This window comes from Clarias gariepinus, chromosome 12, assembly GCF_024256425.1.
Source record: "Clarias gariepinus isolate MV-2021 ecotype Netherlands chromosome 12, CGAR_prim_01v2, whole genome shotgun sequence".
Classification (NCBI taxonomy): domain Eukaryota; kingdom Metazoa; phylum Chordata; class Actinopteri; order Siluriformes; family Clariidae; genus Clarias; species Clarias gariepinus.
The window spans coordinates 1,972,408-1,996,476 of NC_071111.1; the positions used below are offsets into that span (position 1 = coordinate 1,972,408).

At 41.1% G+C, this 24,069-nt stretch overlaps 1 pseudogene; it reads right to left on the reverse strand.

The window, feature by feature from the left end:
- LOC128534665 (scavenger receptor cysteine-rich type 1 protein M130-like) overlaps positions 1-23,492 on the reverse strand; it is a 28,847-nt pseudogene extending 5,355 nt beyond the window's left edge.
- Between the last annotated feature and the right edge of the window lie 577 nt (positions 23,493-24,069).

Below are 24,069 nucleotides of genomic sequence, written 5' to 3' on the forward strand. Positions count from 1 at the left end.
ATTGTGAGATCTCATGTGTCAGCATTAAAACACTGGAGTTACTGTAATTCTTCTATACAATACATCATAATCACGTCTCAGAAAGGACACTTTTAGTCATTTCTCATCTTTAATTGCAATTCGAATATCTTTCAGTTAATGGAGTCAGACAAACTCACACTCTGGCCTTTTTTACCTGAGAGAAGCTCATCATCCACATGCTCATACCCAGAATGCTGTTCTTCAGAGAGGAGACTTCCTGTTAGAGGAGAGCAGGACAGGCATCAGACACGCACACACACACACACACTCATGAACTCTGATTTATGAAAACACACATTATAAAGTGTTTGAACATATGTCAAATAAGGTACATGTTACACACACACACACACACACACACACACCGGGTGTAAGGCAGGGGGAGCGGGAGGGGGGGGGGGGGGGGGGGGTCGATGCACCTGCACAGGAAAGCTTGCACTCTTGCATGCACGCTCACACGCTCACACACACACACACACACACACACACACACACACAGAGGCCTTTTTCAGACGTATGATATTTAACATTTTGAGTTTTATCAGTTCATAACAGACAGTCTTTCTGTCCAGTGGCCACATTGGCAAATATTTATCTGTCTATTTATCTCTCTATTTATCTCTTTCTTTCTTTCTTTCTGGCGGTGCTGAAGGTGAGTTCCCCCAGGACACCATACACACTAGAACCTCCACTGTTTCTGTAATTCAGACACACCTCACCTTTATGTAAATGTTCCTCACGGTTTCATTCAGACATGCCTCGAGACCGCGCGGTAAAACACACAGTACCAGCGTGATCTTTGCCATTCTCGTGAGATTCTATTGTACAAGTGAGGTCTAACAAAATTCATCAAAAACTACCCATACAACCAGCCGGGGTCGGAAATATTCTAAAGCAAAAATCCAACAATCAAAACGGCACTATGGGGGAACTAGAGTGTGTTTCTCTGGGATTTTACATTTATACTGTAACTGGAGAGGGAGAGAGAGAGTTTGTGCGTGCGTGTGTGTGTAAAAGAGAGACTTTACAATGTCCTGAGTAAAAATTTGTAAATCAGTAAAAATTTCTCCCAAACTGCCACACTGCTGATCACATTTACACCCTACACACATTCACCCAAAAATATGATATTTAAAATAACTCTAAAATATTGGCCTGTTTTATTGATTTCCGAGTCTTTTGACTTCATTAGACACCGAGGCCTGTTCTATAGAGCGGTAGAGAGTGGTGTAGGGGGGAAATCATATGATCTCATTAAGTCCATGTCCACAGGAGACGAGTGTGGAATAAGAATTAGCAACAAACAAACACGTGTCATCTCTCAGGAGCGCGGAGTGCCACAGGGCTGCAGTTTAAGCCCAACATTATTTAATATATATATAAACAAATTGTCCTCTGTCCTAGAGCGGTCTGCGGCGCCTGGTCTCACTCTACACGACTCAGAAATTAAACTCCTGCTGTACACAGATGACCTGGTCCTGCTGTCGCCCGGCGCTCAGGGACCACACGACAACCTGGACCCTGACGCTCAACCTCAGCAAGACTGAAACTGTCATCTTCCAAAAAGATCCAGCTCTCAGGGAACAAAACACTCATTTAAACTACACACACGAGACTGAACTTTATAATAAATAAACATTTACATATAATTCTATAGCATTAAAAGACAAACATTTGTAGAAATTCCAATTAGAATTTGGCTCAAAATATTTGAATCAGTGATTGAACCCATCTCCCTGTGTGTCAGTGAAGTGTGGGTCTCGCTCACACACCAGCAAGTCCACACATGGGACAAAAACACAATCGAGACACTGCATGCAGAATGATTTTAATAGAAACACCAGGAATAACACGTGCAGGGCAGAATAAGGCCGAGATCAGTTACCGATAAAAATACACTACAGGGACATTAAATTCTGGAAACCTCTAAAAGAGAGAGAGCCACGCCCACTCCATTATAAAACTCTGCAGTACCAAGAGTCGAGCAAAGATACCATTATCAGTCCCCTCGTCCAACTGGACCACTGCACCACAACACAACACACACTAATACACATTAACACAAACGGAGTAAGGCAGAGACAAGGGGGATGCACCTGCACAGGAAAGCCTGCACTCTTGAATGCACTTACACACACACACACACACACACACACACACACACACACAGGGTGGATTAAGTGACAGCTACCCGGGGTGACATCCTGCCAGCGGCGGCACTGATCTGAATGCTCAGGATGGTGATAACATTTGCATGATCAGTTTTCTATCACTCTTTTGCGTGCCACATATTTTCATGTCACCGTGTGGGACATTAATCTCCAGCCCTGATTCTAGTTTGTGAACGAGGCAGGGGACTGACTGAAGCTCTCCCACTCAGTTGTACGAGATGGGGAGGGAGCGGATGAGATGGACATCACCTCAGGTCTCCTGCAGGAACCCCGGGGCACGTGCCCCAGTACTGATCTGCTGAGCCCCAGTAACATCTCACATTCAACTTTTAACAAGATCCTAGATTTGGATTCAGTGGATTCATTTAGACTGATAATAATGTGAAGGATCTTTTTATCCACAATGTCAAAGCAACACGGTTTAACTCACAATACAAGCTGAGACACACCATGTGATCAGGTTGTTACACCACAGTGTGTGTGTGTGTTTGTGTGTGTGTGTGTTTGTATGTGTGTGTGTGTGTGTGGGTCTTGACCATGTCCAAAAGAAAAATAAGGACTGTTGCATGTTACTATGATGGGACCAAACTATGTTTTATTAATAATAATACAGCTATGTCATCAGTTTATGAGTGTCAAATCATGTATGAAATAGTTTTAGACTTAAAAATATTGTCCTCATAGCTTTTCAGCGGTCTTTCACATTAAATTTCACAGTTGGTCCCCTGCCACACTCACAAACTAGAACGAGGTTAATTGACCCACACGGTGACATGAAATCATGAGACGTGCAAACAAGCGATAGAAAGCTGATCATTTTAAACTTTTATTTCCTTTTTTCCCCTCGACAAGATGCCTCCCTGGAAGAACACAATTTATTTATTTTTATAGATGTAATAATAAAAAAAGTGCTACAAATTAATTCGATCAATAAGATTAAAAGCATCAACAGTCTGTGGCGTACTCAGATACTTAAGGAGAGCATTCTAAAATAGCTTCAGTCTGGGAGCTGTTCAGCTGCAGGAAATTTTTCTTCATCCATGACCTTATCTCCTCCAAACAGATGGTCAAAGTGGATGATGGCAGAGTAGAAGAGGAGGTTGAATTTATACTGAGGTAGAGCTGAGTATCATCAGTATATCAATAAAATAATATACCATGTTGGCTGATAAGACAGCCCAGGGCAAGCATACAATATAAACAAAATGGGAGTACAGAGTACAGAGCCCTGAGGAACACCACAGGTGATATTGTGTGTAGCGGATTTAGCCTCTCCCAGGGCAACATGCTCCGTTCTTTCAGTAAGATAAGATGAGAACCAGTTGTAAACACAGGCAGAGAGTCCAACAGTGTGAGGTAATCTGTAAAGAAGAATGTTGTAATCAACAGTATCAAAGCACGAAGACAAGTCCAACAGGATGAGAAGTGATGGAAAACCAGCATCAGCCGACATCAGCAGGTCATTCGTGACTCTAACCAGAGCTGTTTACATGCTGTGGCAGGGGCGGAAACAAGACTGGAATTTCTCAAACAAATTATTTGGTTTTGGATGAGACTGAAGCTGTGCAGCAATTACTTTTTTTCAGCACTTTTGAAAGGAACAAGAGGTTAGAAATGGGCCTGTAGTTTGCAAGTACTTCTGGATCTAAGGTGGGTTTTATAAAAGTGGTCTGATGACAGCAGATTTCAATGTAGCGGGAACATATCCAGTCTGGAGAGAGTGATTTATTATCCTGGTAATCAGGGGACTTACTGTATAGCACAATTCAGTTCACATATCACTCACCTCTTTGAGTGGAGCTTGTGATTCTTCTAGTGATGTAACTGTGGTTGATCTCCTCATAGACTGCCTCAGGTTGAGTCTTACGCTTCTTAGAGACAACTGGAAATGCATAATAATAATAATAATAATAATAATTACTGTTATGGAGAAAATAAACTGTGTGAATGTGTGGTACCTCTCCTGAGGCTTCTGTTTTGGTAAAACAGTACAACCAGAAGCACTAAGGCCAGGAAAAGCAGCATTCCCAACACAAGGAGAACCAGTGGAGGGGTGGATGGAGGTCCAGGTGATGGAGAATTTGGAGTGGCTCTTCCTGAAGTCAAAAACACAGAAGAGGAACTTAATATGAGACTGTAATCACAAATATTTAGAAAAATGTTGAACAGTAACAAATATTGTATTGTAACAAATATACATACCTAATGTGGTGGTGGTGGTGGTGGTGGTGGGTGTAGGGCTGGACATGGGGAATATTTCTGTACTTACATAAAGAAAAAAATAATAATATAGCAATAACTATATTAGACACTATATTAGTTTAGTGTCTGAGCTTTTAGGCTAACATCTAAGATCATAAAAAAGTTATTAAGTCTTAACACTGTGAGAAAAGTGTAGTGAGTGGAGAGAGAAAGCTAAAAAGTTAGCACACCCCTCTGACCTGCACAGGTGACTCCAGCATGAGAGCAGTCAGTGTGTTTCTTCAGGGAATGATGACAGTCCCACAGGTGGATCTCATCCCCTCGACACTTCACTCTGTTCAGCCAGATAGTCCCTTCACCAGGACCAAAGCTAACATTCCTATCAGCACTCAGCGCCGAGCCACAGCCCAGCTGTCTGCACACCACCTGAGCGTTCCTGATGTTCCACTGATCATCACAAACGGAGCCCCACGTAGCGTTATGATACACCTCCAACCTCCCAGAGCAGCTTCCCTTTCCTCCACTCAGCCTGAGAGACCAGTGCTCTACATCACATGAGGAAACACACCAACACTGAAGAACAGCTCCACTCACACACTGAACTACAACACTATGGTTATAGAACCTCATATTACACTCAACGTGGTTGGGTTTAACAAGAATGTTACATTTCTGTAATTTCTTTGATGAGTAATAATTAAAAACTATGTAACATGGTAATTTAAAGTGAATAATAGTAAGTAAAGTAAAATAATTTGTAAGTAAAATCATTTGTTTTAATGTAGTTCATTTAAGTCCAACTGGACTTATATAAATGCAACATGTTGTTAAATTAACCCAGACTGTGTCTAGGGAATTCTACTGTGAGGATTACTGTGTGTGAATTCTACATTAAGGAATGCATTAAAATGTAGACGTATAGCTTTGCCCTATATTTCCTTACTTGAGCAGTGTTTCTGAGAGGAATTTGGAGAACACTTTTCTTGTGTATGTAGAGACTTTTCATCATCTGCAGTAATAAAATACACACATTAATGAAATGTTACACATGCAGGATTTCATTTACCTCATTATAGATCTGATCTGTTCAACAGCAGTGTTGGGTGTAACTTGGAGTACTTTTTTGATGTAACGAGAAATCTAACGTGTTACGTCCGCCATTTAAGTTCTCAGTTATTTATTTATTTTCATCCATGTTTTCAAACATTTAATCCATTATTCAGACAATTTATGCAATCCATGAGCCAGACAGCAGTCACTCCCAATCCGTTAGTGTGTATGTGTGAAAGTTGTCCTACAAGCCCCGCCCCTGATAACCTGCCCCCCTCTGTTATTCCTGCTGTTATACCCCTATATATTATGCATTTAACTATGTGAGGACCGACGATGAAAACTGAATCATTAAAGTTATTCCTGCCTTTATACCCCTATCCCACCTATGCGGTTTAACTATGCGAGGACCGATGCGTTTAACTTACGGCCACCGCACGAAACCACATAGGTGAGATAGGGTCATTAGTAGTTAACAGATTATAATTTAATAATAATAGTAATAATAATAGTAATAATAATAATAATAATAATAAAAATAAAGGTCTTGACTAAAACAACATTCATAAGGAATCACACAGTAGTTTTTATTTTTTGCAATGGAAAAGTACTCGAACTAGTTACTTTTATCAGAATGTAACGCTGTAATGTAACTGATTACTTTTTAATGGCAGTAATTTTGTAATGTAATTAGATACTTTAAAATGTAACGTCCTCCAACGTCCTCTGTGTTCAACAGTTGCAGACTGTTGAGGTGGGCCTGGGGTTTAAATATGTGTCCTGCCAATCAATACTGTAGTCCAATGTCTTACCCACTGATCTAACCCAGTCCCTGACAAGTCCAGAGCAGACTTTGATCAGACTTTTTCCACATTATTATTATTATTATTATTATTATTATTATTTAAAACACGATTCACAATGAAACAGCAGTTTATGGAACTGAACCAGAAAGTCTGACTTCACCCACCTGTACAGATAATATGAGCCACATCCTCATGATCATCACATGTGTTCCTTTCCCAGGGTGAAGATGGACACTGCCACAGATTAGAGTCGTGTTTCCTACACATCAGATCATCCAGCCAGTTAGGAGCAGATTTGACTCTTGCTTTAGTGTTTGACAGACTGCCACGTCTTCCACAGTTTAGCTCTCGACACACCATGTTTACTGTCTCATCATCCATCTGATTGTGACACACATTACCCCAGGTTCCATTGTAGAACACTTCCAGATTCCCCTGACAGCCGTCTGTGAGTCGTATCTCTTTAAACTCTGGGAGAAGAGCATTTCAACACTTATACATACAGTATAGTATACTCTTCATAATTCTCTGGTCTAATCTCAATTATCACACTGTGCCTGATCACACAAATGTATTTCAACCTCCTAACAATTAGGGACGGTGATATTCATCTGCAGGCCTTGTACTCATTTTGTTTGTCAATTGTTCAACAATCTGTGTGTCAGCTTACCATGTCCTATCTACAAACCTAAGCCCCTAATCCCCTCAATTTACCAGTTGTTATTTAGATAGAAACAGACCCTTCTAGGCTACCCAAGCTGCTGCACTCGTTTGATGCCCCAAACTTTATACTCCAGCACTGCATCACTGCAGCTGCAGCACTGGACCTACTGGTGGCTGGAATGCAGTTGTAATTTTTAGAAGATTGTTCAATACAGAATAGCACTATTAAAAAAAAAAGTTAGTTAAATGGCATAGTCTCTTCCGACTGGGAACCAGAAATTTTTTAGAACTCTGTAAGAAGAAATCTAATTGAATCACACTGTACTTGGAGGTGATCAGACAACCACAGTTCTATGAATAACAACCTTTTACATTTACCTTTTTTGAAGGAAATTGGATGATTGTTCCCCAAATTAAGAATACAGACACATGGAGATAATGTTGTAAAATAAAGCACACTGTACCCGAGCACACGACTCCTACGTCCTCCTGGTGTCCACATTCCCCCTCTTCACACAGCTGAGATCTGCAGTTCCACAGGGACGTCTCGTTCCCCTCACACTCCACCTCATTCAGCCATATGGACCCAGTTCCAGGACCAAACCAGGCTGGCATATGGGTACTGAGGGCCACTCCACACTGCAGCTGTTTGCATACCACCTGCGCATCCTTGATATCCCACGAGTCATCACACACTGTCCCCCACCAGCCGCCGTGGAAAACCTCCAGCCTTCCTGCACAGTCTCCCCCAGAACTAACCAGCCTAATGGACCTAGGGTCTGAAATATGAAATAAACATAACTTTCTAATACATTTGATGAGTCTGTATATTTAATAAGGATATTTTAAAAGAGCATATTACTGTTGTTAATTGCTCATTTGTCGGTGTTGTGCTGCGTACCTGAGCAAGTGATGTACAGCTGTTCCCCAGAGCTGCAGTTGACAGGTTGCGCACTGCTGCAGTTCCCCAGATGAGCTTCACTCCCAGAGCAGCTGAAACCCGTTACACACATGTGTTTGTGTTCAGTGGTGGATGGAGAGGAGCGGTAGTTCAGCACAGAGCCACAGCCCAGCTGTCTGCAGAGCACAGACACCTCAGACAGACTCCACGAGTCCAGGAGAACTCTTCTCCAGTCGTGCCTGAAATAAATATCCACCTCCCCCTGACACTCGCTCCCTCCAGACAACCGCACTCGTCCCTCATGAAACGCCATGGATGATCCTGAAGCAGAAGAACATCATTTAAATATTCTAATGAACACTGAGTTTATACACTAACGTGGTGTAGGTTAATGGAGGTTAATATCTTACCATTACAGATGACTCCAGCATTGTGTTCATGAGAGCATGCAGCTCGGCTCCATGATGAGATGCCACATTGTGATAGGTGTGTCTCATTCCCCTGACAATCAAACACATCAGCCCAGATGTGGCCACTCCCCTCCCCAAACCAGTCCACCTCCACCACAGCCACAGCACTCCCACAACCCAGCTGTGCACAGAGAACATCTGCAGCTCTCATATCCCAGCTAACAGCACAAACTGTGCCCCAGTCACTGAGGTACTGGAGCTCCACTCGACCAGCACAGGAGTCTGGTCCGTTGACCAGCCGAGCCTTTGTGTGACCTGAACAAACAGCCGAGAGCTCAGTGAAAGAGGAACATTAACAAAGACATCATAATGTTTGACAGCTATGTGGTCTTTAACAAGATTTTATGTCATGATACTTAACCAGAACATATTAATCCCACATCGTTGTCATGGGAGCACTGTGAGTGATTGAGTGAAGATGATGTTGGACAAAAGGCAATCTCAGATTCAGTTCCTCTACACTGAAGCTCTTCTGTCCACACCTGACCCTCCCCTCGGCCAAAAGCAGCTGATCCCAGCACCTTCACAGGAATTCCACAGCCCAGTTGTTGACAAACAACCTCTGCATCCTGTTGGTCAAAGCCAGCATCACACACTGGGGCCCAGGAACGTCCATGATACACCTCCACTCTCCCAGAACACCGGTGAGGACCAGCAGACAGTCTTGGTTTTTTCTCTGTGTTTTATTTAATTTTGTAAACATTGTGCACATTTTCAACAATACTGAATATAAAAAAAATTAGTTGCAATGTTCTTTAAACAGATCTAAAGTGCACTTAAAATTAATGCAAAAATAAAAATAACTTTTTGTCAAATCAAGAATGTAACAAATGGCATTTTGTTTTTCTAAATACAGTCATTTGTTGCATAAGTTCCATTTGAACAACACCTGACTGCCCAAGTATGTGCTCCTAAAAGTTATTATTATTTTTTTTTTATTCATTCATTCTGTTATTCTCTACCTCTTGAGCTTTACAGGGTCACTTGTGGTAGTTTCATTACAATATTATATATAGTTTTGTAAAGCATGATTTTGGAAAATTAAAACTAATCCAATAATATTTTATTTCACAGAACATACATATCATGGACTTTAAATGACACAATCCTGACGTTTACAGACATTTACCTGAGCAGATGACTCCAGCATCAATAATATGATCACAGGCATGTCCCCCTTGTGAGCTACAGTTGTTCAGTGTTGACTCAGATCCCCTACAGTACAAATCATATATCCAGATTTTTCCTGATCCTTGTCCATACTCAGCCCAGTACCGCAGACCTACAGGCTCCCCACAGTGCAGCTCTCTACACACCACTGCAGCATCTTTCATATCCCAGGCAGAACCACACACTGTTCCCCACTGTCCATCATGAAAAACCTCCACTCTCCCAGCACAGCGACTTTCACCATTCACCAACCTCACGCCATCTTAGAGAGTGAGAGAATAAAGTTAGTTGGAAAAAAGGATCAGGTTCGCTGAATCACTGTGTAAAATAATGAACATAAATATACTTATTTTTCCAGACAAAAAAAAGATATAACAGTTTAATATTTTCTCTTTCTTTCTTCTGCTTTCTCCCTAATATTTGTGACATATTGCTTAGAACTGCAGCACTCTGGTATGTTGTCTGTAACAATTTAATCAATGACTGGAAATCAATTTTGATGTAATTTATGACTATGTTTATGATTGACAGCACAAAATTGTCACATTATCATCTTACCTGTCAGTATAACTGTCTTCTGATCAGCTGTAATGGTGTCACCATAAATTGTAGGTTCCTTTTCTATTTTAAAACACAAATACTTGTATTGGTAAATTCATAATTACCATTCAAAGTTACAAAAATATTGTTTTGAATGTCACAATAATTGGGCCCCAATTGTCAGAGTGCTAAAGTGTTTGCCCTATCATTTGGAAATTTCGGATGATGCTGTAGCCTCCCACAACCAGGGGCCTGGAGAGACCTGATTGGCTGAGCTCTCTCACAGGGGAGGGATGGGTAGTACTCTGTGCTGTCACAACAATCGCGTCTCTCAGTCAATCTCGAGCGTCTGTGAGCTCACGCAAGCAGAATAAGCAGATAGTGTTGTCCTCTGTGTTAATTATGCTGCTTCCAACAGTATATACTGTAGTATAGTGAGCAATTCGAAAAGATGAGGTTGGCTGGCATCACATGGCTTGGAGGAGACGTGAAATTCTTTGGCCCTCCCTGACTGGTCGTAGTAGCCTCGATTGAGGAGTACCCTAATGATGGGTGGGAGTTGGACATGTCTAAATTAGGGAGAAAAATCTGGAAAATCACGGATCACAACAATTAAAGCTGGCTGAATTATGAGTCAGTGACTTCAGTCCAAAAGTAATGCTTGTATGAGTGCAGGGACAGTTCTTGTTATTTTGATTCAGGTTATACAGGTACTCAAGTGGATTTTTTTTAACTCCTGATTATTATAATTCATAATGGTGGATTCATGGTTGAATTTGCCCTTTTTCCCAATGCTTTCAGAAGGGGAGTTAATAATAATACTAATAATATAGTATACTAATACTATCTAATATTCAATTTTAAATATAGCACACAATGTGGTGGTCAGTTTATGTGTAAAAAAAATTTCTTATGAGACTTGGAATATGACCAGAAAGTAAAAATTCATAAAGTGATAACCTGATCACTCAGAAACCGGAGTAACTGGAGAAAACCCACCAAGCACGAGAAGAACATGCAAACTCCATGCACACAGAGACTGGAATCGAGCCTGGCCAGGAATTGAACTCAGAGCCTAGAGGTGCAAGGCGACAATGCTAACTACAACACCACCGTGCCGCCCACTTTCAATTAAATTCAATTAATTCAATTCAATTAAATTCAATTTTATTTATATAGCGCTTTTAACAATGGTCATTGTCTCAAAGCAGCTTCACAAAAAAAACAATTAAAGATTTTTTTTTTTCTAGAAAAGAAAAGAAAAGAAAAGAAAAGAAAAGAAAAGAAAAGAAAAGAAAAGAAAAGAAAAGAAAAGAAAATATTTGGAAGTGTGTATGTGTGAGAAAAATGTGTCTAGATAATAATGAAATGAATGAATGATGAATGAAATGTCTCTGATGAGCAAGCCAAGGGTGACGGCGACAGTGGCAAGGAAAAACTCCCTGAGATGGCAATAGGAAGAAACCTTGAGAGGAACCAGACTCAACAGGGAACCCATCCTCATCTGGGTGATAACAGATATAAAATTACATTTTATTTGCATAGCACTTTTAACAATTGTCATTGTTGCAAAGCAGCTTTACACAATCAACAGAGAATTATGGAAGTTTGCATAAAATGTGAATGTGTATGACTCAAAATGATTAGATATTAGTAGTAATGTAGACTTCATTTTATTGCCATATCATTTGCTGAGCCTATACCTGGCCAATTGAAGCAACCGCCGATCATAACACTGCCAGAGTGTTGTACAGAGGCCAGTGTGCATGATGGGTGCATCGCTTCATGCAGTTCTCTTCTTACCCTCACTCACTCTACAATAAGATCAATTTGGACTCATTAGACTACGTGACCTTTTTTTTAGCCCTCCAAAGTACATCTTTGAAGCCTTTTTTTCTAATAAGCATTATCAGAAAAGGATGATTCAGCATTATCCTTAAAGGTTATAATGCGCCTCCGAGTGACGCAGTGGTAAAGTGCTCGCCCTATCACCCGGAGATCGCTGGTTCGGTTTCTGGGTGATGCTGTAACCTCTCACAGCCGGAGCCCTCGAGAGAGCTAAATTGGCCGAGCTCTTTCAGCAGGGAGGGATGAGAGATACTTAGTGCTCCCACATTAATCACGGGTCTACACCATTCTGTGATCTGTGTCTGTGAGCTTGTGCACGTGGAGGGAGAGGATAGCGCTGTCCTCCGAGTGTGTTACGCAGCCCCTAACGGTGCGCGAGCAATTCGAAAAAAAGAGGTTGGCTGGTGTCACGTGGTTCGGAGGAAACACGTGACAAACCTCCTGGCTAAATGGTAGTAAGTAGCCTTAATGTGGGGGGAACGAATTGGACACGACTAAATTATGGGGAAAATCAGGGGAAAAGCCTTATAATGCACACTGAATGGTTACACTGAACATCACACTGAATGGTTACAAAATTCAAGTAATTTCAGCAAAATCTTATTGCCAAATTATTTTCTGCACCTAAAACAGGTCCATCAATTAATTTATTTATTTTGGGCTGGTGGTGTATGATGATTAAACCTTTACCTGAGCAGGTGATTCCAACATCATGTTCGTGTTTACAGAAATCTTCATACCATCCCAGTGTGCTACAGTTCTTCAATGTTGACTCTGATCCACTACAGTTCAAACCCTTTATCCAGATCGGTCCTGATCCATGTCCAAAATGAGCAAGGTAGCGCACATTAACAGGCTCCTCACAGCCTAGTTCTCTGCACATCACTGCAGCATCATTCATGTCCCATCCAGCACTACACACTGTTCCCCACTGTCCCTCCTTAAAAACCTCCACTCTCCCAACACACCGACTGCCATTCACCACTCTCACATTGCCTAAGAGAAAGAGAGACAGAGAGAGAGAGAAGATTGCAAATGTATCACAACCTCAGGGAGAAATAAGTAAACTGAAAACGCTCATAAAAAACTTTTTTTAAACTGTATTACCAATAAAATAAAATAAAATATAAAATTATGCAGTCACATGCACACAGGCAACTAATCAAGGAGTCCATGCACATCAATAGCTTCCAGAAGCATTCATGAAAAATAAACATCAGAAATAATTGGTCATTAAAAATATAACAACATGTCTTAAACATTATTAATAAATTCATGAACAAATAATCACTATAAATCCTAAAGAAAAATAGATTTGAGTGAAGTGAGAATAAGATCCTTACAGGACAGGCTGAGCACACATAATCTGTCCATTAAGACCCGACAGTATAATAAACCATGTCTACATCAGAACATTTCAGGATGTTCACCTTCAAGTCTACACCAAATATCCTGTTAGAGAATGAACACACACACACACACGCACACACACACACACACACACAGACACACACACACACACAAACACACACACACACACACACACACACACACACTTACTTTGCATCCCAAATGAACAAAGCCATGGTGGTCCATGTTACCCCTCTATTTGTCCCTGCGACATGTGTGGAAATCTCAATCTTGCCCGCGTTCATTAAAGATGAGGTGATAATGAAGAAGCTGGCCTTCTTCAGCTGGCCCCATAAAAGCAATCCCACTCGTGTGCAAAAGCTCCAATATCCTTACGTAGACACATTTTAAATACAGTGAAACCTCGGATTACGAGCATAATTCGTTCCGGAAGTGGGCTCGTATTCCAAAACACTTGTAAACCATATTTTTCCCATAGGAAATAATGGAAACTCAAGTTATTCGTTCCGCAGCCCCAAAAATTAAATACATAAAAATATTTAACACAAAATATAAAGTAAAAATAAAACACATTAACCTGCACTTTACCTTTAAAAAAAACTTAAAAATAAATAAAAAAATAAAATAATAAATAAAGTGTTTCCGTTTGTGCACATAGGCGCTGTGTGTGTGTTAGAAGTGGGCGTGAGTGCACTAACGGAATCACTGCTGTAAGGTAAAACAACAACAACAGCAACAAAAAAACTAATTAATCAGGGGTCCGTTCTTCGTACGTCGCTTGACACATCCGAGATGAACTGACACATTTAAGATCAGATCATCGTACTAATTACGATTACTGTTGTTGATGATTAGTATGGCTGGATTGAGTTGTCTAGAATTATTGCGCGTTCGTGCGTTGGTTTAAAAGGCGATATGCATCGACAGTAGAAACACTGATCACAAGCCCTCCAATTGGTTGACGAAATGGAAAAATAATCGGCTCTTTATAATATTCGGCTGTTTTTCATATATAACTTTTTTTTATATGAAAAAAATTTAAATATTAATATATTTTTCAAATACAACATGTATACTTTTATTGTTTATTTTATAATAAAATTAGTTTCATCCAATGTATTATTATAAAAAATATTTATTTGTATTATATATAAATATTTATTTGCATATTCATGACAAACCCCTGAAAAATAAATGTTACAAAATAAACATTATTCAAGAATTTGAATTAATGGTCTTGAAGGCTGTTTCGTGCCTAGGGTTTATTATAATAGTAATATCATATTTGATAATAATAAACCTATGAATTTATTTTCTAATATGATATTTGATTATATTGAATTCATACAAATTCTTGTATAATGTTTATTTTGTAACACATTTTTTTTCAGGAGTTTGTCATAAAAATATGCAAATAAATATTTATATACAGTGGAACCTTGGATTACGAGTAACGTGGTTTACGAGTGTTTTGCAAGACGAGCAACAATTTTTTATTATTTTTTACTTGAAAAACGAGCATTGTCTTAGTTAACGAGCACCGAGTATCATGTTTCACGCATGCGCTTCTTGTTTTAACAGCGAGCGTTATGTCATCACAAGTGAGCCAAAGTTTTTTCCCCCTTTTGCAGGTGAATTGTAGGTAATCGTCTCTCCTGCTGGGTGAATACACACACGTGCTGTGTGTGTGAGATGTGCATGCGCGCGCGCACACACACACACACACACACACACATTAACGGAGAGACCGTTTTTAAAACCGTTTAAAAATTAGCAAGGAACATCGCTAGTCACACTCGCGTGAGTGCATACTAACGGGATCACTACTGTAAGTAAAACAACAACAACAAAAATTAAACAGCTCCTCACCTTTGAAAAGAGTCGCGACAGAGAAGAGTTTGTGTGTTTATTTGGCAACCTGAGAGAAGGGGAGCTGTAAAGCCGAGACCTATCGTCTCCCCTGCTGGGTCTTAGTGCCTGCAGGGTTTTTGAGTGCGCGTGTTTGTGTCTGTGTAAGGCAGGGAGTTTGTGTGTTTGTTTGGCAACTTGAGAGAAGGGGGCTGTAAACGCGAGCGAGCCCCCCTTCAGCCCCCCTCCTCTCAGGTTGCCAAATAAACACACAAACTTCTCTCTGTCGCGATTGTTTTCAAAGGTGAGGAGCTGTTTAATTTGTTTTTTGTTGTTGTTGTTTTACTTACAGCAGTGATCCTGTTAGTTTGCGCTTACGTGAGTGTGACTACAGTAGGAATGTTCCTTGCTAATTTTTAAATGGTTTTAAAAACGGTCTATCCGTTAATGTGTGTGTGTGTGTGTGTGTGTGTGGGCGCGCACATTTTACACACATACACTCTGCGTGCACAAACGAAAACCCTTATCTGTCGGGGTTTATTTTTACATTTTTTTAAGGTAAAGTACAGGTTAATTTGTTTTATTTTTACTTTATATTTTGTATTAATTATATTTATGTATTTATTTTTGGGGGCTGTAGAATGAATAATTTAAGTTTCCGTTATTTCCTATGGGAAAATTAAATTTGGTTTACGAGTGTTTTGGAATACAAGCCCACTTCTGGAACGAATTAAGCTCGTAATCCGAGGTTCCACTGTATATCAAAAATAAATATTTTATAATGATAAATTGGACGAAACTAATTGTATTATAAAATAAACATTATAAAAGTATACATAATATTTCTATTTTTTCATATACAACATATTTATTTTTATATTGCTTATTTTATTTTATTGTCTCATGTAATTTGTAATTTGTAAACCATTAACCTATGAATTTATGTTCTAATATAATATTTGATAGCGATTAGGTGGGGGGATCCATGGCAGGGGGGCATTTCAGCGCATAACACGTGTTACAGAAAAAATGGCCGCTCTTTTTCCATTTCATCAACCAACCAACCGAAGGGCTTGTGATCAGTGTTTCTACTGTGGATGCATATCGCCTTTACGAACGCGCAATAATCCTAGACAATTCAATCCAGTTATACTCATACATCAACACAGGTGAGCTCGAAGAACCGAATTAGCTGGATCGTAATTAGCATGATGATCTCATCTTGGATGTGTTAATTTATCTCGGGTGTGTCAAGCGACGTACGAAGAACGGACCCCTGATTAATTTTTTTTTTGTTGTTGTTGTTTTACTTTACAGCAGTGATTCCGTTAGTATGCGCTCATGCGAGTGTGACTGGCAATGTTCCTTGTGAATTTTTAAACGGTCTCTCCGTTAATGTCTGTGTGTGTGTGTGCATTCACCCATCAGGGGAGATGGTTACCTACAATTCCACAGCGCGAGAGAGAGAAAAACCGTTGGCTCAGTTGTGATGACGCGACGCTCGGTGTCAAAACAAGAAGCGCATGCGTGATACATGATACCCAGTGCTCATAAACCACGACAACGCTCGTTTTTTTAAGTAAAAATTTATTAAAAATCTTTGCTCGTCTTGCGGAACACTCATAAACCGCGTTACTTGTAATCCGAGGTTCCACTGTAATCAAGTATAGACATTTAATGTGAACTCTTTGCCACTACAGCGCGGCTAAGGTGTTTTGCACGCAGGGATGTTGGGCATGAAAGGCTAAGCTGTCTGTACGCAAACAGTGGGATCCGGACCTCCAAAGCAGTGACACACCAGAGTCAGCAATCAAAAAGTTCAGTGATGAACAAAACAACACCACAGAAACAGATACTGCAACAGGTGCTAATATGAACATTAGCCAAATTGTGCAAGTATTAAACCCGACACTGTACAGGAGATCAACCATGTCCCTAGTGTCTTCACCGAAGAGGTACAGTACCCATAAAGAATACACAATCACAAACGACTAAAGAAATGCTGAGAAGTCAAGGAGAGGATAAAATAGAAACTACAGAAGAGTTTACTAAACAGAAAAACTCACAGTCAATCAGTAAGTGCAACAGTGCACAAGAGTGAAAGAGCAGGGTACAGCACAGCACACACAAGGGGAGATACACTTAAACTGTGAACAGGGCTGTAAACTTTAATAGGGACTAATGAACTAAAACCAAACAAAGGAGTTGGGGTTGTTGGTGTGGGGTGGAGTGGGGAGCCTGGTGGGATTTTCTTTGTGGGGAAAAAAAAACAAAAAGGAAAAAATAGAAAATTGTGACAGTTTTATTTTTTTTCTGTTAAATACTGTTTTTATGATAAAGTGAATATAAAAGTCAGGTTTATCCCTCACACTCACAAAAACTCACTTTTTTACTCTAAAAAAAATGTAAACTGTAAACACTAATCAGACCTGATTTTATGATTTTATACTGGATGCTATAGCGTGCATGTAGTAAACACCAGAGGAGAAAGCATGCGTACAGGAAACATTTACATGATTTATAAAGCTACATTTATTGATAAAATTGATGTTTACTATTTAGAATTGAGAAGTGTGATGTGATCGTCTGAATAATGAGTGTGTACTTACCAGCTGCTGTGAGAGTGAGTGTGGATGAGAGAAGAATAAAAGTCAGACAGATTTCCATCTCCCTCCTCACTGTACACGATGTGTTCACCTCCACTCACCCAGAGAGACAGAGAGAAGTGTGTCCCCTCACTCAGCCCCCTACAGAGAGAGAGAGAGAGAGAGAGAGACCAATCACACTCAACATTACCTTATTAGAAAGTTGAGAGGAAATCATTGCAAAGCTTCAAAGACAAATCAGACAAGGCATTTTTCATTTTCCCCATATATATCAAAATAACGTCAGTGCTGATGAACAAAGCTCCGCCTCCTATCTTTCAGGTGTGCGTGTAAAGCAAAAGCAAGTGTCATGCATAACGGGTCAATACAGTACAGATCTGTTCTACACATCTGATGAAAATCTGTGCCACAGCTGGGCTAGCTCACCCTGTAATTTTTTTTACATTGGTCCAAATCAAGCATAGTAGCAAAACTACACTGGCCAAGATCTGACCCCGACGTTTCCTAAGATTTGGCCTGGCTTATTTTTGCACAACGAGGCAGATATGCCACAGATCTGTCCTGCACATGTGATGTGAGTCTCTGCACATATGAAGTGAATTTAATGTATGTGGTATATGGGTTCACAATGTCTATGCAAAATGTACAGCGTAGATCAGCTAAGTGTCACATCAACTGTATCCCTAGCTGTATCAAGTATCCCTAGCTGTGTTCAAATTAAAATTTTATTTGTCACATACACAGTCATACACACTACGATATGCAGTGAAATGCCTAAACGACTGCCTGTATTATATTATATATTTATTTACTAAGATTATTCATAGTAAATAAATATGTAATATGTTATATGCCAGTGTGTGTGTGGCATGTAGGCGTAGAGGCGCGAACGCTGGTGGCGGCGTGCATGCGCGCTCTTTTTCTCTCTCTCTCTCGCTTTCCCTTTCCTGCAGGTGGCCTCGCCCTGATTGGACGTGCATGACGTGCGCCAGGATTGGCCGTCGTTGGACCTGCGCGTCTTTTTAAGGTCGCGGAAGAAAGCCGGAAGCGCGCGCTGTGTTGGGAGATGTTGCTAGTGCTTGTTTGTTTATGTTCCAAAATAGAGCTGTTGGATCGCGCCTGTGTTTGTGAGCTTGTGTGGTGTGTGTTTTGGTCTCTTTGTGTTTATGTTAATTGTTTGTAAATATTGTAAATAGTTATTTTTGTTTGTTTATACATTTTCGTTGATGGAAGCAGTAGGGGTTGGGTGCCATTTTAGTTAGACCTGTTTTCTCCTGTTTTGAATGTTTAGTTAGGGAGTCAGTTTAGCCCTGTGTTTTTGGTTTAGTTTTCTTTGTAGTGTAGTTAGTTTTTGGGAGGAGATAGGGCAGGGTTTTTGTTTATTGTTTTGGCCGAGGCCCAACCCTGAAGCCAAGAGCTTCCGGTGTGTGTGTGTAAAAAAATAAAGAGAAACAGACAAAAGTTTGGTTGTTTAAGATTTTATTATTTGTTACGCCCTGGGACCCTAGACCTGGGGACGTAACAAATATAATATATCTATAGAAGACAAAATATACTAAATAAGAAAAAAGTAGCTATACAAATATAGAGAAAAGATGATTTCTGTACAATATATAGAAAAATATAGAAAATTTAGTGTGAAGATGAAGTGAGAATTTAAATAGGAATGGTCGGGGGGGGGGCAAATATGCAAAAAGTGTCTTATTTGCAATGAACAAAGAGATGAATTAGAATTATGTAAATGTGCATGAATGTACAGGTGTGCAGTGTCCATAAGTGTTCTTGAATGTCCGAAATGAGTGCAAAAAATACAAATGTTTATAAGTGTGTATGTGTAAAATGGTTTAGTACTGTGTGGTGTACTAATTTAGAGATCATATTACCTGCGGGAAGAAGTTCCTTCTCAGTCTTCTGTATTGGCCCTCAGGAAACAGAATCTCTTTCCCAACCGCAACAGAGAGAACAGTCCATTGTTGGGGTGGCTGATGTCCGTCACGATCTTCCTGGATCCTTGGTCCAGCACAGCACCATCCTTTGTAGAGCTTGTCAGTTCTGCATGGTGCTGTTCCCGAACCAGGTGATGTTTCTCGACAGAATTTTTTCTATGGTGCAGGAGTAGAAATTCCTAAGCACCCTGGAGGGAAGTCTGAAGTCTCTCAAGCGTCTTCCAGGCCTTTTTCACCATGGTGTTGATAGGACAGGACCATGACAGGGCCTGTGTGATGTGAACACAGAGGTATCGGAAACTGTCCACTCTCTCCATTGAGTTCCTGTTGATGACGGGGGTCTGTTAGTTCCTCTCCTGCATTGTACTGAAGTCCACTATCAACTCCTTTCTCTTGCTGATCTTTAGAAGGATATTGTTTCCCTGGCACCAGTTCTTCAGTTTTCAAATCTCCTCCGGGTAGGCCTGGCAGTGTCCTCCCGTCTGCAGCCGATGGGGCCGCTAGCATTAACGTCGCTAGTGTCTTTAGCTGCAGCCTCGAAGTGAGCATAGAAGGTGTTCAGCTAATTTGCCGGAGACACGTCCACGTTCATCATACCGGATGCTGGTGCTTTGTCGTCCGTTACTGTCCTTAGTCCGTGCCACAGGCTCCTCGGGTCACTACTGTATGTGTATGACTCACCACTTTCCGGACATTATATGATGCAGCCTTGTACGAGTCCATGTCACCCTACGAAAGTCCTGCGTTATAGGCAGCGGTGCGAGATTTCAAAGCGTCACAAACAGTTTTATCCACCCACAGCTTCGGCAGCTTCATGCAGCTCGCATAAGGCAGTGACTGTGTCCGCTTGTGGTGGAATATAAACAGTGCTGATTATGACCGATGTAAATTGCTGAGGAAGGTAAAAAGGAGCGTTTGAGAGGAACAACACTCACTCTGTTGCACCAGCTGTTGTTCAACATTAAATACACGCTGCCTCCACTTGACTTCCCCGAGTCCTTTCGGTGTCCTTTCGGTGAAAGGAGAACAGCATAGCCGGCTGGATGTCGTGGTCCAGCACCGCTGGGTTCAGCCATGTTTCGATGAAGCAGAGCAGTTTGCTATCCCGAATGTCTCTCTGAAACTTTACCCTGGCCCTGAGGTCATCAAGTTTGTTCTCTAGTGACTGGACGTTGGCGAGCAGGATGCGCAGCCTGTTTCTGACACCGACTTGTTTCCTTCGGGGCTGGCGCTTCGGGTCGCGTCCTGTGTTCTCCCTCAGGATCTCACGACGTCAGAAACGTCGAATTGCCAGTACATTGTATAGCAATAGAAATAAGAGTATGTCTATCATACCTAATGTACTCAATTGTTACGAATTTGCCAGTTTTAGATTACTGAAAACAAACTTAAAGAAAGAGTCGTGATAGCAGCCGACGTCACTGGCGCCATTTTGTATTTATCATTGTACTTTTATTTATCATAGTACATCTTATGCTGAAGCATTAAAATGTTCATGGGTAGAATGCCATGTTCTGTTTTATAAATGTTTGCTTTGCACTAGTGATGGTGAGATAAAGCCTCATTTAGTGACTTTCCAGCCGAAAGTTTCACCATAAGGTTAATTTCATGAAGCTTTATTTAAGGGCTCATTGTGCTGCCATCTAGTGGAAAAATGTTATGTACCTGCAGCTCACTCTGCAAAGCAGCACAACTAGAGAATCATGGACAGTTATTTAAACATATATATATTGTGGTGTGGGTGGGGTTTGAGTGACAACCATCATGCTTTGTGGGAGGGGTTGTTATGTGTTCACCGTGTTGGGGAAAGGTGTTTGGGGCAGTGGCTTCGGCCAAGTTGTGTGTGTGTGTAGGTAGATGTCTGTTTTATTTAGTGTGGGTGTGTATTTATGGAGGTTGGATGTGCTGTTTTGTGCTGGTTCCTTCTTAGGGGGAAAAATGCTACAATATATACACACACACACACACAAACACTATAATGTGTGTAATTAATGAGTTCAGGCGGTTTCTCCTTATAAAAAAAAGTTTTACCTAATAACTATTCAATTACTGTACATTTATTTTAAATCCTGCCTTACTGCAACTGCAATTGTATTAGTTTATTTCGTTTAAATTTCCATTTTTGTGCCTATCTACAGTATCATCTCTGAACTTTTAAATGAAAAATAAGCAAAGAACAAAATACACATTCACTCTCTAAAAATAGAGAAAAATGACTCTAAATTCTAGCAGTTAATTAAAGTAACTCCCTTATTTGGAGACATAAAATAAAAATTCTTCCCAAATAGGGGAAATCTCTTAATCTACAAGTTTTCTGCTTACTCAGGTGCACAGTGTGCTGATTTTAGTAGTGAAATTCCATGTGGATGAGCCTTTATTCAAATCAGTCATGTGACTCCAGCAAGACAAGGTTTCATTTGTCATGGTCACGTGACACACGCCTCTAAATCTAGCCTGGCCGGGAATCGAACCCAGACCCAGGAGATGGTCACCTACCTGGCCAAATTCATTCCACAGCTATCCACACTCTGCTTATCTCAAATGTCTACTGAAGCAAAAGCCTCAGTGTGTGTGGTCTCATGAGCAGGAGGCACATTTTCAAGATCTAAAGCCCATTATCACAGAGGAGCCTGAGGTCAAATTTTATGTCATTTTTTATATCATTAAAGAATCATCTTCCTGACATATAATGTAATAAAGTGCATTTATTGTGTGTGCTGCAGCAATGCAAGTCCAGTTCACAATTATTGTAAGAGTGATGTACGATATGTAGGAGTAGGTGGGGGCAAAGACAGAAAGGGAGCTGGAAAGAGGCTGTAGGACAGTCTTGTAGTTCTGGCGTGTACTGTATGGACCTATACCTTCTGCCTGAGTGCAGTAACTGGAACAGGTGATGTGCAGGGTGATGTTGATCATGTAGAATGATGTGCACTCTTTGAAGGCAGCATGTTGTGTAAATGGTGCTAACCTCACTGGAAACTAGTCCCGGTAATTTTCCCAGCTGCTTTCACCACCTGCTGCAAGGACCTGCTGTTCTTAGTGAAAAGTAACATCCCCCAACACTGGTGGTATGACATTAATGTGCTTGATCACCAACCTCTCCATATATTTTGCAGATATAGATGCAAGTGCAACCAATCTGTAATCGTTTAGTCAGCTGATATGTGATCTTTTGGGGATTGGCACTGGATTTTTTTAAGCATGCTGGCACCCATGATGTGACAAAGACAGATTAAATAGTGGCAAAGACCACAGTCCTTGAGCACCCAGCCAGGCATTCCACCAGGTCCGGCAGCCTTCCTGGGATTAATGTTGCGGTGGCACTGCCTTACTTCATGGCTGCTCAGTACTGGGGCAGTATCACAAGAGGGAGGATGGGGCAGTGGTGTCTTTCTGCTATCCCTAGCAAAGCGGGCATAAAAGTTTTTTAGCTCCTCCACTAAGGTGTCACAACTGTTAAGAGATAAAGATGTTGTTCTTTTATAGTCTGTTATGAACCTGATTCCCTCCTTTGCAAAGCAACTTTACACAATTGTAACGGGTTCGACCCTAAGTGCACGGGCGACACCATAAAACACGACGAGGTCTTACAGGCAAAATGGTAATTTATTTGGAAAAATGGGAAAGGAAAGGGTTAAAGGAGGGAGGACGGAAAGAAGGGGAAGGGAAGGTGAAGATGCACTTGCTGGTCTGGTTGGCAGTGCCCCACTGGCATGCGGGCACAGGCTGGCAGCTTTGGAGCACGCGGAGGTGGCGCTCCTGCACGCTCCCAATGATGGCGATCTCTCCCGCTGAACGCGAGCCAAGATCAGCCCCTCCCTGCTCTCTCTGGGCACGGCCACAGGCGGGAGTCTCTCCTGGACGTCCGTCGGTGGCCATTTCCCCTTTCAGCGGCGGGGATGCGAAGGCGGGCTCTAAGCGGGAGCCAAGGTGCCACGAGAGCTCGCGCAGCTCGTTCACACGCTGTCCTCTCGCGGAGATCAAATAGCGGCATTCCGCTTTTAAAGTCTCACGGGCGCGTCACATTGCCCTGCTCCTGTGCCACTGTCTTTTATAAAAAATCCACCGTGTAGCAAAAGTCCCAGCTGTGTTTTTAGAGAGAAGTGTTTTAGGAGAAGCCCGGGATCATTAATGGTGATAGCTCACCAGTAGAATCAGAGCTACCTACCTAGTGAACTTCGGAATGAGCGAGGAGCGATATTAATTTGGGTGCACGCCCATCACCGGCACATGCTGTGACAACAATCAAAAGAATTATTTAAGGTTGTATAGAATGTGAATGTGTATAAATAAAAATAGTCAAATCGTCCCTGATGAGCAGGCAATAGGAAGAAACCTTGAGAGGAACCAGACTCAACAGGGAACCCATCCTCATTTGGGTGTAACAGAAAGCAGTAAATGATCTGCATTTATACAGTGTGTAGGGTTTGAGGCAGTTCAGCTATAATAGCTGATG